The sequence below is a fragment of the Amphiprion ocellaris genome, chromosome 14 (assembly GCF_022539595.1).
Source record: "Amphiprion ocellaris isolate individual 3 ecotype Okinawa chromosome 14, ASM2253959v1, whole genome shotgun sequence".
NCBI lineage: Eukaryota > Metazoa > Chordata > Actinopteri > Pomacentridae > Amphiprion > Amphiprion ocellaris.
The window spans coordinates 20095132-20110179 of NC_072779.1; the positions used below are offsets into that span (position 1 = coordinate 20095132).

The 15048-nt window shown below is 40.3% G+C and overlaps 1 protein-coding gene across 2 annotated transcripts in view; it reads right to left on the bottom strand.

The window, feature by feature from the left end:
* Window positions 1-15048, bottom strand: part of b3gat1b (beta-1,3-glucuronyltransferase 1 (glucuronosyltransferase P) b) — a 33840-nt gene that overhangs the window by 9171 nt on the left and 9621 nt on the right. Inside the window, exon 2 of one of the 2 annotated variants that reach the window (XM_023281856.3) lies at window positions 3067-3309. The exons of the other annotated variant lie outside the window; for it this stretch is intronic. The gene's annotated coding sequence lies outside the window, so the exon portion shown is untranslated. The remainder of the gene's footprint in view (window positions 1-3066; window positions 3310-15048) is intronic. 2 annotated transcript variants of the gene reach the window in all.

Below are 15048 nucleotides of genomic sequence, written 5' to 3' on the forward strand. Positions count from 1 at the left end.
AACATGTTAACAATTTAATCAATTGTTCCTTGTATCATTTTCGACGGATAAGTCCAATAAGTCAGCAGCAGCCAATTTGTAGTAGGATCTGAATCATGTGATCGTCAGCAGGCAGCTGATGTAGTATTCACTTGTCATAGTTAAAGTGACACTGTGCTGATATCTCACAATGATACAGAAATCTTTAACAAATCCGTGGGTCCAGACTATAAGCTGCATCACTGCTAAAATCTAATCACTTGGTTCTTGTGTCATTTCTGACCTTCCCTGAAAATTTCATCCAAATCCGTTTGTCCGTTTTTGAGCAATGTTGCAGACAGACAGACAGACGGACAAACCAATACAGATTGTCACATAACTCCACCGAGGCTTCACCTCCTTGGTAGAGTAATAATGCAGATACCTGTATGCTATCTAAGTCAGAATTCAACCCATGCTGTTACTACAGTTGACACAAAGCTTATTAATTAGGATTTTAGGCAATGACTGCCAGCAACTAGTGGATTACAGGCAATTCTCTTGCTTTAGACAACAAACTTGATTTTCCATCTTTCTACAATGATAGGTTGCAACATATAGCCCAAATTCTATTAGTATAACAAAATAACTTCTACAGGATTATGTTTCACAAGCTAAATTTTCACGTTATCAAGCACCACTGTAAAAAGGAGTCAGTACAGACTCAGACTCAGAAATTTAAAGTATGATTGTTATGTCCCAGTTTCATTGTGATTTGTAAAACAGGCATTAGGCTGGTCTCCAGCTAGTGGAGTCTCTTTGCTGTATTTTTTCTTTTGCCTGCAACATTAATTCAGTAATTTATATTAAAACGGCTCTGGGTGTCTGGTGGCCTGGTAAAAGGCACAATAAACTTACTATAGCTGTACATTTCATGGTTTCTACTGGCAGAGGGACCTTTGATCTGACCTTTGTCTCTCTTCTGCACTTGTTTCCTTTTTCCTTACACTAATGACAGTCAAATAAAGACAGAAAAGCCAAAAAAAAATCAAAATAATAATTAAAAAACACCTGTATTCTTTATCTTTGTACAACTGCAGTTTGTGTTGTCTTAAGTAGTCTGTCTGACCTTTGTAATACCACTGCAAATCAGCCCCAATGATCACAACTTATTTAAAACATATTAGCCGCTACAAGTAATAGCAATACAGAGAAAATAAGGATGCTGGTAGACTGTAGGAATCAACAGGGACAGGCATATTGCAAGTAAGTAAATATATATACAAAGTCCTGGATGATTCCTATTTGTTGTGGTGGTTGGAGGTAGCGTGCAGCTTACATCTGCTCAGCATAGCAACCACCATTGATGCATTTCAAACTAAATCTAGTATGGATAAGGATTGCACCATTGCCTGCGTCAACAGGTTCGTAGGGTTAGGGGCACGCTAACTAACTGGCCTGTTTTCTCTGGATTTTTAATCACATCCCTTCAGCTGAGAAGGCTCTTGTGATCTTGCGGTTGATTGGTTTTCAGACTCCACTTGGCACGATACTTGTGTCCGCACACATGACTAAGCACAGGGGTCCCGCCATTTGCTAATGACCTCTGCAGGGAGTAGATGAGTCAGTAAACAAACACTGGGACCTCAACATGCAACTATGATGGTAATGCTGATTTAAAACTGCAAACTCTAGATTTTATGGTGATTTTCTGTATGTGTTTTAATGTTGTTTTTTAAGTTCAAGAATGAATGAATAGCTGATCCAGCCACATAATAAAGAGTTGGAGAGAGTCTTCAGCTCAGTTGTAAACAGGCAATTATACTGTATCCAAACACTGAACCACAATTAAAAAGGTACCGTGGCATCAATGTTTTCCTGTGACCTCACAGCACTTGTATCTGTTCGAGTGCAACGATGTGAGTTGTTTGGTTTAAGGTGCTATTCTGTTAATGTGCCATCTAAGACATGATCAAACAGCAGTAAATCAATACAGGTATATAAGTGGACTTGGCAATGATTTTCTAGTGCTGGAAACAGATTCAGGTCTTCATCACAAACCTAATGATTGCCGTCCAGAGCTCACTAATGACAGACCTTGACTGGATCAAAGAGCCATTTGTATCAGCAGGACAGCAGAAGACGGGCCAGCTTCACTCAGCACTTTTAAAGATCGAACGCTTCCTACACCAAATTTAAAATGTATGGCACAGTTCGTGGAAACTATAAATAGGTCTCTCTTGGTATCAAACCTCTCAGCGACATAAATCCCGTCTCAGTTGGGAAATCCATACTAACGTTGTTTGTGCTAATGACAGTCAAATGGCAGGGGCTGCTAGGGGCTATGAGGCAGTCACAAACTGAAGACAGGCTGATGAAAGATCCTCGGTTGAGAGGGTAACAAGCCTGGTTAGAACTGTGCAACACCCACACTGTTAAGGTTATGATATGTAAACGGCATCGATGGCCGCACCTTTGCATTTTTTCTGTGTTTAACCTCCAACCCTGTTAACTCCGTCTCTCACACTGAAAACTGCATCCAGGGCAAGTCCTCATAACGGAGCAGAGTCCTCCAGGCAGGTGGCAGATGGACTCACAGACAATGAAAGCAATATTAAGGTCGCTGTGCAGTGCATTTAATTGCATTGTCAGTGACAGAAACATCACTTTTGCTTCCAAATAAATTCACTTAACTTCATTGCTGCCATCCACACAACTGTTAATAATCCCGGTGCAGGTGTCTGGATATGATAGACAGCTGCTGGTAATCTGATGTATTACTGTCTCTGCTTTTTGATGTTCTTATGTTTGCAGTCATCACTTTCAGCTGGTTTGTGGAGTAAAAGTTGAACCGGGTGCTTTGATGTACGGCTGGTTTGGAATTCTAATACTGAGGTGCTCTGGGATTTTAAGGATGAGTCTCTCTGAAATAGTTTTTCACTTCAGTACCTTTCGGCTCAGCCTCTCTTCTTTTGGTGCTGCTAAAACCTACTATTTTGTTGTGTCTTGATTTTCATATTAGGTAGAGAATATACTTTCTCGGACTGACTCTAAAATACAATGCTTAGTCAATAATAACAATAAAAGGTGCAAGAGGTGGCTACTTACAGAGGTGAATGATGATCCGCAGAGTCTAATCCTTTTGTGGTGTTCCTAATGATAGGGTGCTGGGCCTTGGAGTGTCAGCTGTGATGAACAGAGGGATCCCTCAAGTTCTCTTTCTGGGGAAGGACAGTGTGCTTGGCACGCATGCGAGCAGCAGAGTTGGGGTGACAACTAGTGGATTTCGTTCACAGCATCCGGTGGGTGCTATCCAATCCTCGTGTAGGGTCGCGTCCTTAGTGCCAGCCCCTGCAGAAACAGAGGAGGTCATCCCTCTGGAAGAATGCTGCTTCTGATTGCAAAAACAAAGGCTGGGATTGTCAAAGCTGATGGCAAGGGGATGGGGCGGAGGGGCAGCCATGGCCAGAGGACTCAGGACAATAGAATAAATCACATAAAAAATGTCACAGCCCCACAAATGGAATTCTTGCTTGGGGATAAGGCAGGATTTGAAAAAATGAGAGCCACGCATAACATGGGGGTTGTTTATCTGACACATAAACAGCTAGTCACATCGCAGTAGTCAGACAGTAAAGCATTTCTATTCATTTTGCTTTCATTTCCTGACAAGCATATGAAAGGAGTGCTTTTTGAATGGACTCATATGCTTGAAAAGTCTAATCGAGGGATAGGGTAAAAATATGCCTCTAATCTAAAGAAGCCAACAGATGGAGAGGAGGCAACGGTTTGAAAGGCAGCACAGCTCACATCAGCAACTAAGGAGATGGTAATGGAAGAGGATTGGCATGTGGCTGTGAATTACACCGCTTACAGCAGGTCGTTTAGACAAGTGACTATGACTTTGAGCCTCTGGAGGAATAAATCAGTGGCAATCACACCTACTGTACTACAGTCACAGAGGGTTTAACTGTCAAGCAGCCTGACAGGGCTGTAAAGGTAGCAAAGATATGCTTCTCAAGTTAGACATGACTTATCAATGCAGGAAGATGTAAGTAATACCTGTCAGATCATCAATATGAGTGGCCCAAAGGGAAGAATCATTAGTGTCTGCCTCAGACTGCAAATTCTGACTTGGAGCAAGATCTCTTACTCGCTGAAACACGTCAACAACCTGCTGAAAAGCTGCCATTATTGACGAAATGCATTAAATATAATCCAAGATTAGTACAGATACAATCATCTCAGTTAATTAGGGTCCGAGCACCGAATGGTGCGAAGACCCTATTGGAATGCAAGGAATTATTTATTAGGGTCCGAGCACCACGAAGTGGTGCGAGGAACCTATTGAAACCCTAAGAATTATTATTATTATACTTTCTTTTTAGGCGTCGAAATCGGCCTTTTTGACGCCCTAAACATACACGAAAACGCATGAAAATCGCCACACACATCAGGACCGGCGAAAAATTTGATATTTTAGGGAAATGGCATGCGTGCGTGCCAAAATGGCTCAATAGCACCCCCTAGAAAACTAAGAAAATTCAGCCCCCGGACCGAGTTTGACCTAGAGCTACGAAATTCGGTACACATATGTAACTCATCAAGACGCACAAAAAAGCCTCTTGCATCATTACCCATAATCCAACAGGAAGTCGGCCATTTTGAATTATGACTCATATTTTGGACAATTTTGTGTCATTTTTGGACATTTTTTAAAATCTATGAACTCAAACAGCGTAACTCCAAGAGAGCTGAAATTTGGCCAGGATGTACTCCAATCACGGGTGATCAAAAGTTATCAAAATGCTCCGCAAAAGTCTGAAGGCGTGGAAATGGCGAGCCACGGAATGCGGCCATTTTGAAATATGATTCATATTATCACTTAAACAGGAAGTGCTGTCTTACTAGCCTGTACATGCTCCAATTTGTCTGAAATTTTACATGTATGATCAGAGTCCAGCCCTAATCACATCTTTGTGCCACTTGGCGGCCATTTTGGATTTATCGCCATGAAACAGGAAGTGCTGCGTAACCAGCCTGTACATGCTCCAATCTGCCTGAAATTTTACATGTATGATCAGAGTCCGGCCCTAATCACATCTTTGCACCACTTGGCGGCCATTTTGGATTTCTCGCCATGAAACAGGAAGTGCTGTGTAAGTAGCCTGTACATGCTCCAATCTGCCTGAAACTTTACTCTCTCAGTTGCAGCGCCTCCTGGTGGATATGCGTGGGCCAGTCGGGCCGCTCGGATGCGAGGACCCGTCCAACGCTGCTTGCAGCTTTTATTGGTTTAGTGGTTGGAAGTCAATAAAACATTAGCGTCAGTCAAATTGAATGCGTCAGTGGATGGAAGTGGTGGTTGCCTTGTGCTGCTCTTCACTTCACTGCAGCTCCATGGCTCCATCTGCTGGACGGACAGAAGTGCAGCAGCTGATGGCAGCTTCTTTGACCTCACGCTGCTGTCAGACCCCAGATTAGGGTTTATTTCAGATATATATAATAGAAAATAGTAATTAAAAAATAAGCTGATGTTGTATTTTTGCAGCAGTGAGTTTTACAGGGTTAAGAGCAACCAGTCAAAGGTTATTACTGAGGATTTTAAACAAAAACATTCAGGCAAACAGTTAACATCATAGGGTGCCTGACATGTTTGTTTTTTTTCCGGGTCGATACAGATTTTTTTTGTAATCAAGGAGATCAATAACCAAGATTTGGAATCACTACACATTTGCAGAAAAAATAAAGTTTTTGAACAGCACATAAAGTTAAGTTAAAATTAAAATAATCACCAGTTGCAGCCTTTGCTTATTTATGTTTTACATGCTGAAGTTGTCCTTCAGTGTTTCACTGATCAGATTGTGCTGTGGGCAGGAACAAGATCAGAGGGAGGCAGCTGCAGCAGACCCAAAGTAGTTTCACATTCATTTATCTGATCAGATTTCAGGGGGCTTTATTTTTTTTTTTTTTTTTTTTTAAGAAATGGGACCAATAATTGAAAACATGCTAAATATCAGATGGGATCATTGGTGTCACAGGACATCTGCAGACACAGGTCAAAGATTACAAGGAGTTTATTTAACGAATGAAACTAAAACCAACACAGAAAGGATAACTAAACCAAGGTGAAAACAAAAAGGGGAAACCAGACTAATTGTAGGAGAAAGGTTCTGGTTTCAAAGTTTCTGGTCTGGCAGAGAGCGGAAGAATGAAGAACCGGGCCTTCGTGGATTAAGGTGATTGAGAACAGGTGAATCAACCCCCACACCTGTGAGAGAGATGGATGGATGGATGGATGGATGGATGGATAGATAGGTAGGGAGGTAGATGGACCATAGATAGATGGATGGATAGGTAGATTCTGCAGTGGGGAAATTTTCAGTGTGGCAGTAGCAGATAGGAAAAAAAGTAAAAAGAAAAGCAGCACTCAGTGCACAGATATAAATAGATGCTTTCTCCTTAGAGAAGAAATAGAAATGCTTGTAAAAAAAAAAAAACCTTGTGAAATTGCACATATTGACTTATTTACATTTTATTGCAGTTACTTCATGGGTGATCTGAACTACTGGGAGCAGGTTTGATTGAACACAGTCTGACTGCTGCAGGAAGGAAGGACCTCCTTCAAACATCGTGGGTGAAGCAGTCTGTCCCTGAAGGAGCTGCCGGTGATGGTCCTGTTTCCTGCAGGGGGTGGGAGATGTCCTCCATGATAGACAACAGCTTTGTCATCATCCTCCTGTCTACCACCAGCCCAGGACAGAGCTTGCTTTCTTAACCAGTTTCTTTAGTCTCTTCCTGTCTGCAGCCGTGATGCTGCTGCTCCAGCAGACCACTCCATACAGGATGGCTGATACCACCACACAACCATAAAAGGTCCTCAGAATTGCTCCCTGCACCCCGAAGGACCTCAGTTTCCTGAGCAGGTGAAGTCTGTTCTGACCTTTCTTACACCGTGCGTTGGTGTTCTATCTCTAGACATGTTTGAATGTCTTTATCAATAAATGGTCAAACACATGTTGAGTGTCAGCTCAGCTCTTTGTTCCACACATGTATATGTTCCTATGTGATTGGTGTCTTGCAGTCAGAGTGTAAAGAATTGAAGCTGTCAGAGGCTTTCTGTGGTGAAGAGGCTGCAGGACATCAGCTGCTCCAACAGGTGACGCCTTTGTTCTTTGGCTCCAACCAGAACCAGCAATAAATCAGCATGAGCTGCAGCTTATCCACCTCATAGAGTGTATAATAAAGAAACCAAGAGGTTTTAGTTGATAGCTGTCTCTAGTGAATGACCAGCAGTGTCTTGTTCAGGTTGTGAGGAGAAGTAAAAAGCTTACAGCAGCTGGTATGCCCAGGTAGTCTCCCATCCAAATACTAACCAGGCCCAACCCTGCTTAGTTTTGCAAATCAGATCAGATTGGGTGTATTCAGTCTCAGAAACAAACCTACAATGTAAGTTCTGTACCTCACATGATTCAAATCTCCACTCACACCTTTTATTTGTCCTTTGATTGCTCCAGTAGTGATTGATGCCATCATTTAAGCCAATTTACAACAACACCTTGTAGGAAATGTGGTGCAGAGGTAAGTTCTGTGCCTCACATGTTGAAGGTCCATGGTTCAAATCCCCACTCACACTTTTTATGTGTCCTTTGGATGCTCTGAAGTACTAATTGCTAGCATCATTTAAGCAAAGTTAGAACAACATCTTGTAGGACAGGTGGTGTAGAGGTAAGTTTTTTGCCTGGCATGTTGAAGGTGCCCGGTTGAAATCCACCTTAGTACCTTTATTATCTTCACCTCCTTAATAGTTTTGTGTACCATCATTTACGAAAACTAACAGTTACACCCAGTAGGAAGGATAGCGCAGCGGTAAGTCATCTGCCTCTCATCCAGGAGGTTTTTGGTTTGAATCCAGCCCAGGGCTCTTTTGACACTTTTTAAGATAAGATAAGATAAGATAAAGTTCTTTATTTCTCCCCACTCCAGGGGAAATTTACATTGTTACAGCAGCTTTATTTACAATATATACATACTTTGGCTGTATGACAACCTCTTTCAACCATCATTACAACAAAGTCCACGAAGGACCTTGTGTGAAAGATAGCTCACACATAGGTTGTGTGTCTGTCATGTGGAGGGTCACGGTTCGAATCCCCACTGGGAACCTTGCGGAGGATGATAGCGGAGTGGAAAGGTTGTGGTCTGTGGTGTGGAGTGTCAGTGGATTGGAGTTGAAGGGTGGTTCAAGCAAAATCATGAAGTTGCCTGAAAGAGCGTAAAGAGCGTAAAGATTTAATTTTACTGCACTGTAAAGTTTGAGAAGCTCTCAGCCAAAGACTCACGACATTAAATGTGTTTGTGCTGAGGTTGATTTGTCTCTTGAGGCAATGCGAGTGGAGATTAAAAAGCTAATTTTGTATAAACCACTACCAAAAGGAAAAATGAAGAATGCAAAAAGAGGAGGTGCTCTAGGAACTACACGGTGCCAGACCCCCCCGGCCTGTTCGATGGCCACGTCTGGCCCATGTACCTGCAACACAAGAGGGCGTAAAGAGCGTAAAGAGCGTAAAGAGCGCAAAGCTTTTGTTTTTTTTGTTTTCACGGCCACAGTTCGGGGACATAAAGGAGTTTTGTAGAGAAAGACGGATGACCCGTCCAATGCTGCTTGCAGCTTTAATTTTTAACTTGAGTTTGGACTCGACAGTTTTTGTGAGGAGGTTGGACTTTCGGCTTTGTGCTGGAGGGTTGAACCCTGATTTCCAAGATGTTCTAAGTGTACAGACCTCTTGAGTCCTGAGGAGATGAGCTTTCACACAGTGTGAGGGCTGAAATTTTCGAAGTTTCACAGTAGCTGTCTGTAAACTAGAACCTTGAGATAGTCCAAGGACTCGTGTCTTCTATGTCCATGTGTAGTTGTCTGTTAGTTTGAAATGTCAGATAGTGTGAGGACTGAAATGTGCAAAGTGTCTTAGTACTTCTCTGTTAGTTAGAAATTTCTGTTTAATCGAAGCCTTAAAAGTTGTGAACATGAGTCTTGATTTCACATTTAGAGTATCCATTTGAGTTTTGGTGAGATGTTCACCTGTGTGCTATTTAGAAATGGTCCAGAAACTTTGATTGTATTCACTGAAAAGTATAGTTAGTGGTGATCAGAAGGTAACATTAGTTTGATCAATGATTTCAACTATTAGTAGACTTTATGAGGGAAGCAGTTTTGAGAAAAGAGTTATTAGTAAATCAATTCATAGTGCAACCCAGAACATTGAAAGAGGAACTGTTTGAAGAAACAACCAGATGTTTTTGTTTCAGAATAGAAAACGTTTTAAGATATGTAAATTTATTTGTTTTTTTGGATTTTGTTATTGTGTCTTCTGCCTGAAACTTTACTCTCTCAGTTACAGCGCCTCCTGGTGGATATGCGTGGGCCAGCCGGGCCGCTCGGATGCGAGGACCCGTCCAACGCTGCTTGCAGCTTTAATTTATTTATTCTTCTTTCTTTTTTTTAACTAATCAGCAGAGGTAACATAAGGGAAGTTGGATTTATTCAAGGTTAGTAGTGGGGCTATTTTTGAATATTGCATGGTTATTCAGGAGTGAGAACTAGTGTTTCTTACCTGCCCATTTTGCTGATTTTGTGTGACTGCAACATTATTAATATCAGAAATTGTTTTCAATCAGGAAAGTTAGGATTATTCTTTAATGTCAGTTGGTATCAGGCATGTCTCATGCTGTGTGGAAACAAAGGTGCAGAAAAGCAGCAAAAAAAAGCAGATCAGTCATATGAGTTAAATCGTAGCATGATCCAAATTTGTGTGGAAAAAATTTTTGCATCTTCTACTTTACACATTTTTAGTTAAAAATTTAGAACCACCTTAAGAGAAAAGATTTGGGGGAATGTATTATTTTAAAATGGTGCTGTTTTGTTAACTTTCTGTGTGCGAAACTTCACATTGCTAATGAGGAAGATCCAGGATGTTTCGATGACGTTACTTGATCACTCATACCAACAGTACTGATTACTGAAGCATGACTGCTGGTTGTAACTTGTAGAAATAAACATATTTCCCAAAAAGTAATGCTATTCTCATAACAACAAGTGACCCAGAGGAATGAACCCAGAAAGATCATTCCCTAAATCTGAATAATTGACTGCTTTGCTGAGTCTGACTTAGCTTATCAGTTAAACGAAGCTAGTAATGAGAGCTGAATTACTTGTAAGCTAAAAAGCAGGGATACAGCCACCTTTCTGGTCACCCCACACAATCAATAGTGAAGCATAACTCGAATCAAACGTTCCATTTTTTTTCTAATTAAATGAGATTTACATAAAAAGCTCATGATACATGCGTGCACTTCTACATGCCTGCATAAGTGAATGAGGAGGAAAGCGATTTTAAAAAAGAGGCTATTAGGCCTGGAACATTTTATGACAATGCAGACAAAAACTAAGATATGAATTTGTGTGGCATCCCAGTATGAGTCATGGTGTCAGCCTCTATAAACACTGTCTGGTTTCATCACTTCCTAGGGAGAAATAAATCAAATGAATTCAGAGTTTTGATTTTGTGTTGCTTTATTCATTATGACTGATCTTATCGGTCCAGTGTAACTACTGGTGAAGGATAAATTAGTAGCAAGTTCAAAATCCATATACTTTGAGAGTAAATATCAGACTTGATCTGCTCAGATACATAATGTCAAGTAAATGATAAAGTACTTGCATGTCTGCTACAGATGTGTCGGCTTGTATTCTTTGTATACTGCTGTGAGGTGTTATACATCAAATGATGAGTCAATCAATAGAAAACAAGCTTACCAAACTACTGAAACTGGCTTTTTGATTGAAAGGGCATTTCTTCAAGATCTTGTTGCTTTTTATTTCTATACAGAAATGTCCTTGACTTGCCAGTACACAGTATACCTGCAGTATGCTGAAGTATCACATATTCTATAGGTTGATGAATTAATTAATTAAAGTACCTCTTTCTGAAGATGTCAGGCAGCAGACTGCAAGACGTGAGCAGTTTTAATCCTCAGCCTTACACATGTGCCCCTCTTTGCACCTTTAGTGTTCTGTTTTACTACCTCCTTCAGTACTGTTGTTGTCCCAGCATCAAATCCTTCATCAGCAACATTACGCAGTCATTAAAATGTTTATATGGACATCTTTGCATCTGATCGCCTGTTTAAGTTTTCCTTGCACGCGTCAGCCGGATTTTTCCCAGGAGAAGCCTTCCTCTGCTGTTTATTCATCCATTTGTTATTGGGGATCACAATAAGATGGTGTTTATTAAAAAAAAGCTCTCTAAAAAGCTGCATTATGAGCTGCAGGATGTGTCGAATAAAGCCTGCATGTAAACAGACTCATTGTAGAAGAATAACTGCACTCAGCCGAACAGCTCTTGGGGGATGTTTCCAGCAGAAGCCTGACACAAGTTATTGATCCAGCAGGAATAATTTCTAAACAATTTGTCATTAAGCTGCCTGCTCCTCACCTCACAACACAGTGTTTTAGAATTCATCATGCTCAACATACTGGGAGACTTGATTCAGCAAAGAGAAACTGACAAAAATTAATTTGGCCAAAATAGCATTATTTGTATTATTTTGCACACCCACTACCAAAAAATGTACCATTGTCCCCTGATAATTCTCCTTGAGGTGAGAAACGACATTCAGCACCTGACAGATGGCTGATTAATGAGATTGTGATGAAATTTCAGCTGTGTCACATACAGAAAGAAGTGTAGGTGTGCTATTAAAATGCAAATCATTAGTCTCACATTCAATTAATGGTTTCTTTAGATGGCCTTGGCAATATTAATATTTATGTGATGAAAGCACTGCGAAACATAACTCCTGTAAATTTCAGTGTTGTGAGTCTCTTGAAAATGATCTAGGTGATAATTAAGTGCCTTTTTACTGCGACAGCTCTTCCTCTGCAAGTGTCATTTCTCTCACTTTTTTTTGTGTTTCGTAACTACACATTTTGGTGTAAAGAGACTGCAATAAAACACTGTAGGTTAATGGAAAATGGCTTCAGCCTAAAAAGACATTTGAGGAGACTTCAGGGGCGATGTTCCGTCTAGGTTCACTCATTTTTGGAGGTCTTGGTCAGAGGCTTCAGTAGCCTACTTTGTTAGCTCTGTTTAGATCTATACTTGCCAACAGTATCTGTCATTCCTTAACCAAACTTAACCAAACCAACAATCCATATTTGTTCTACTTTGTGATTGGTCAGCTGTGTGCTTTAGATGTTGCTGATAGTTGCCTTCAATTGCCTCAGAGTTGTGGAGTGTCTTTGATGATGCCAACCTGTCACTTGTAAGTGGCCACGTCCTTAATTACGCATAACTTCAAGCCTAAATACAAAATGGGGTTGGGGCAGTTGGTGTAAGAAGGAGGGTAAGTCTGGTGCATGATAATTAAATAAATATACTGTCTTTTCCCACAGACTCCACCCTCTTAATCATACAGTAATCATAAAAAATCATTACTATATACCGTTCAGAAGTCTGGGGTCACTTAGAAATTTCCTTATTTTTGAAAGAAAAGCAGCTTTGTCAATGATGATATCATTAATCAGAAATACAGTTTAGACATTGTTAATGTGGTAAATGACGATTCTAGCTGGAAATGACTGATTTTTAATGGAATATCTACATAGGGGTACAGAGGAACATTTCCAGCAACCATCACTCCTGTGTTCTAATGCTACATTGTGTTAGCTAATGGTGTTGAAAGGCTAATTGATGATTAGAAAACCCTTGTGCAATTATGTTAGCACATGAATGAAAGTGTGAGTTTTCATGGAAAACATGAAATTGTGTGGGTGACCCCAAACTTTTGAATGGTAGTGTACATTAGAAAGAGAAATGTATCATCAGTGAAGAGACATAAGAAAAGATAGCTGACACTAATGAGAAAGTTGTTGTTTTTGCTCTAAATGGGACCACAATTTAGAAAATATACATCATGCTATGTTTAGAAAGTTTAGAAACTGGCGACTTAAACCATCACTTCACTCAGAAAATATTTACTGAGGTAACAAATCAAGTGAAAAGTGGGAGCATTTTCTCATAGTACAACCAGACTTCTCTTTGCATCTGGAGGAGTCGCCCCCTGCTGGCTGTTACAAACAAGGCAGGTTTAAGGCACTAGGATTACACCCAGGGGTTACATCCAGCTTTTATCTACAGTCCCTGCATAAACGGTAACATGAGCATGCTGACATGCTCATGTATGGCGGGTAATTTCCCAATTTACCCTTTTTAATTTTTCACTTTACAATGCAGTGTGAGGACTACAGCATGACTTTTGGGGGAGCTCACTTTGCTATACTTTTGACCTGTCCAGGGTGTCCCCTACCTTCACCCTAAGTCAGCTGGGATAGACTCCAGCTCCCGCGACCCTAATGAGGATTAAGCGATGTGTTGACAATGGATGGATGGATGATTTCTGTTCCATTATTTTATATTTAGAAGAGGAAGAGGAAGGAGAACAAGAAGAAAAACAATGAAAAGTAGCCTTTACTACCTGCTTTCAACACAACAGACAATTAGGTTCACTCTTCTTTTGGGCAATTGACATCAAGGAAGTTTTTTTTTTCTATTTTCTGAGTTAAAGTGAACCAAGTATATGAAAACCCTGCTACACTTCAATGATAATGGTAAAAAAAAAACAGCATGCATGCTAGTATCTTCATTAAAGTGAATTAGTGATGAATCACCCTCATGCATGAATCATACATCAATAACAGCCTCATTTTACACATGATCCACAAAGAGGAAGATACAACAAAATAAAATAAAATAGAATTCGTGGTTAAAAAAAAAAAATAAAAAAATTCATATTCTCAATATTTTAGGGACTCCCCAGAATTTCATGAATCCTGTTTTTAGGAAAGCTCATGTCTTTTCCAGAAGACCTCCCTCTTACCCTCCTGTAGTTCGCTCACCGTTACCAAGTATTGGTCCAGCTGACAGACTGAATCATATCACTAACAGGGCTAAAACATTACTCTATGTCTAAATAATAACTGAATGAACTTGTCCCAAACTTCCCCGTGCTTTTAAGCCACTCTGTCAGACTGCATGACAGGGAACAATGAAGACAGGGAAACACTGAGCATGACATTAGAGAAAAGTTGATCATAAGGCAATGCAGCACCAATGAAAGGTTTAAATCAGACATGTTTAGAAATCCGGCACACCTTTAGCTGATCCGGTGCAGCTGCATTATGCTGATTTCAGTCTGACTTTGATGATGAATGTAACTTAAAGACTAGACTTATTAGCCCCCTTCACTCTCATCTCCCCCCACACATCCTGCAGATGATTATCTTGTTTTCCCAGCACGGCCTCATTTGTCAGGAGGTGAATCTATTTTAATTTGTTATCAGCAGCCATCGTGACCTCAGCAGTGACAGTCAAATATGTTGCAATGATGGGAAAAAGAGCTGGACACTGAAATAACTGATGACGTGGCAGCATGAATTGAAAACACTCCACTAACGCCTGGACAGATTTCTATTGAAAAAATTTGATTCACTTTTTATCACTCCGAAACATAAATTTAAACAAACTGGCAGTGAGCCCTGCTGCTGGAGGGGATGTGGAGGAACCATGGCTGACCATGTTTTCTGGCCTTGTCATTTTATCCACGCTTTCTGGAAGGAGCTATTGTAACAATCACCTCGAAAATCCTGGGTTATAGTATGAGTACAACATTCACATCTTAGACATTTCCCTGACAGGCTTAGTAAAGGTGATAAGTTCCGCCTGAAGATCTTGCTAGTAACAAGCTAAAATATGTAGCCATTCAGACAGATCTTTTCTAATCATGTACGTGTCATGTGTAAGACTTTTTTTCAAAATAGCCTCACTTTTCTTGGGTTGCTGATTATCCCATGGTCTCATATTTAGTTTCTTCCTTACTGTTTGCTTCATATAGAGTTTTTCCTTATTGTCCAAGAAAGAAAGCAGCAACATTTATATTTACTTTTCAAATCAACACTTTGATTTAAAAGAGAATGTATTAACACAGTCACACTTAAAACTTTTTGAAGAATGTCTTTAGAATGTGTGAGTT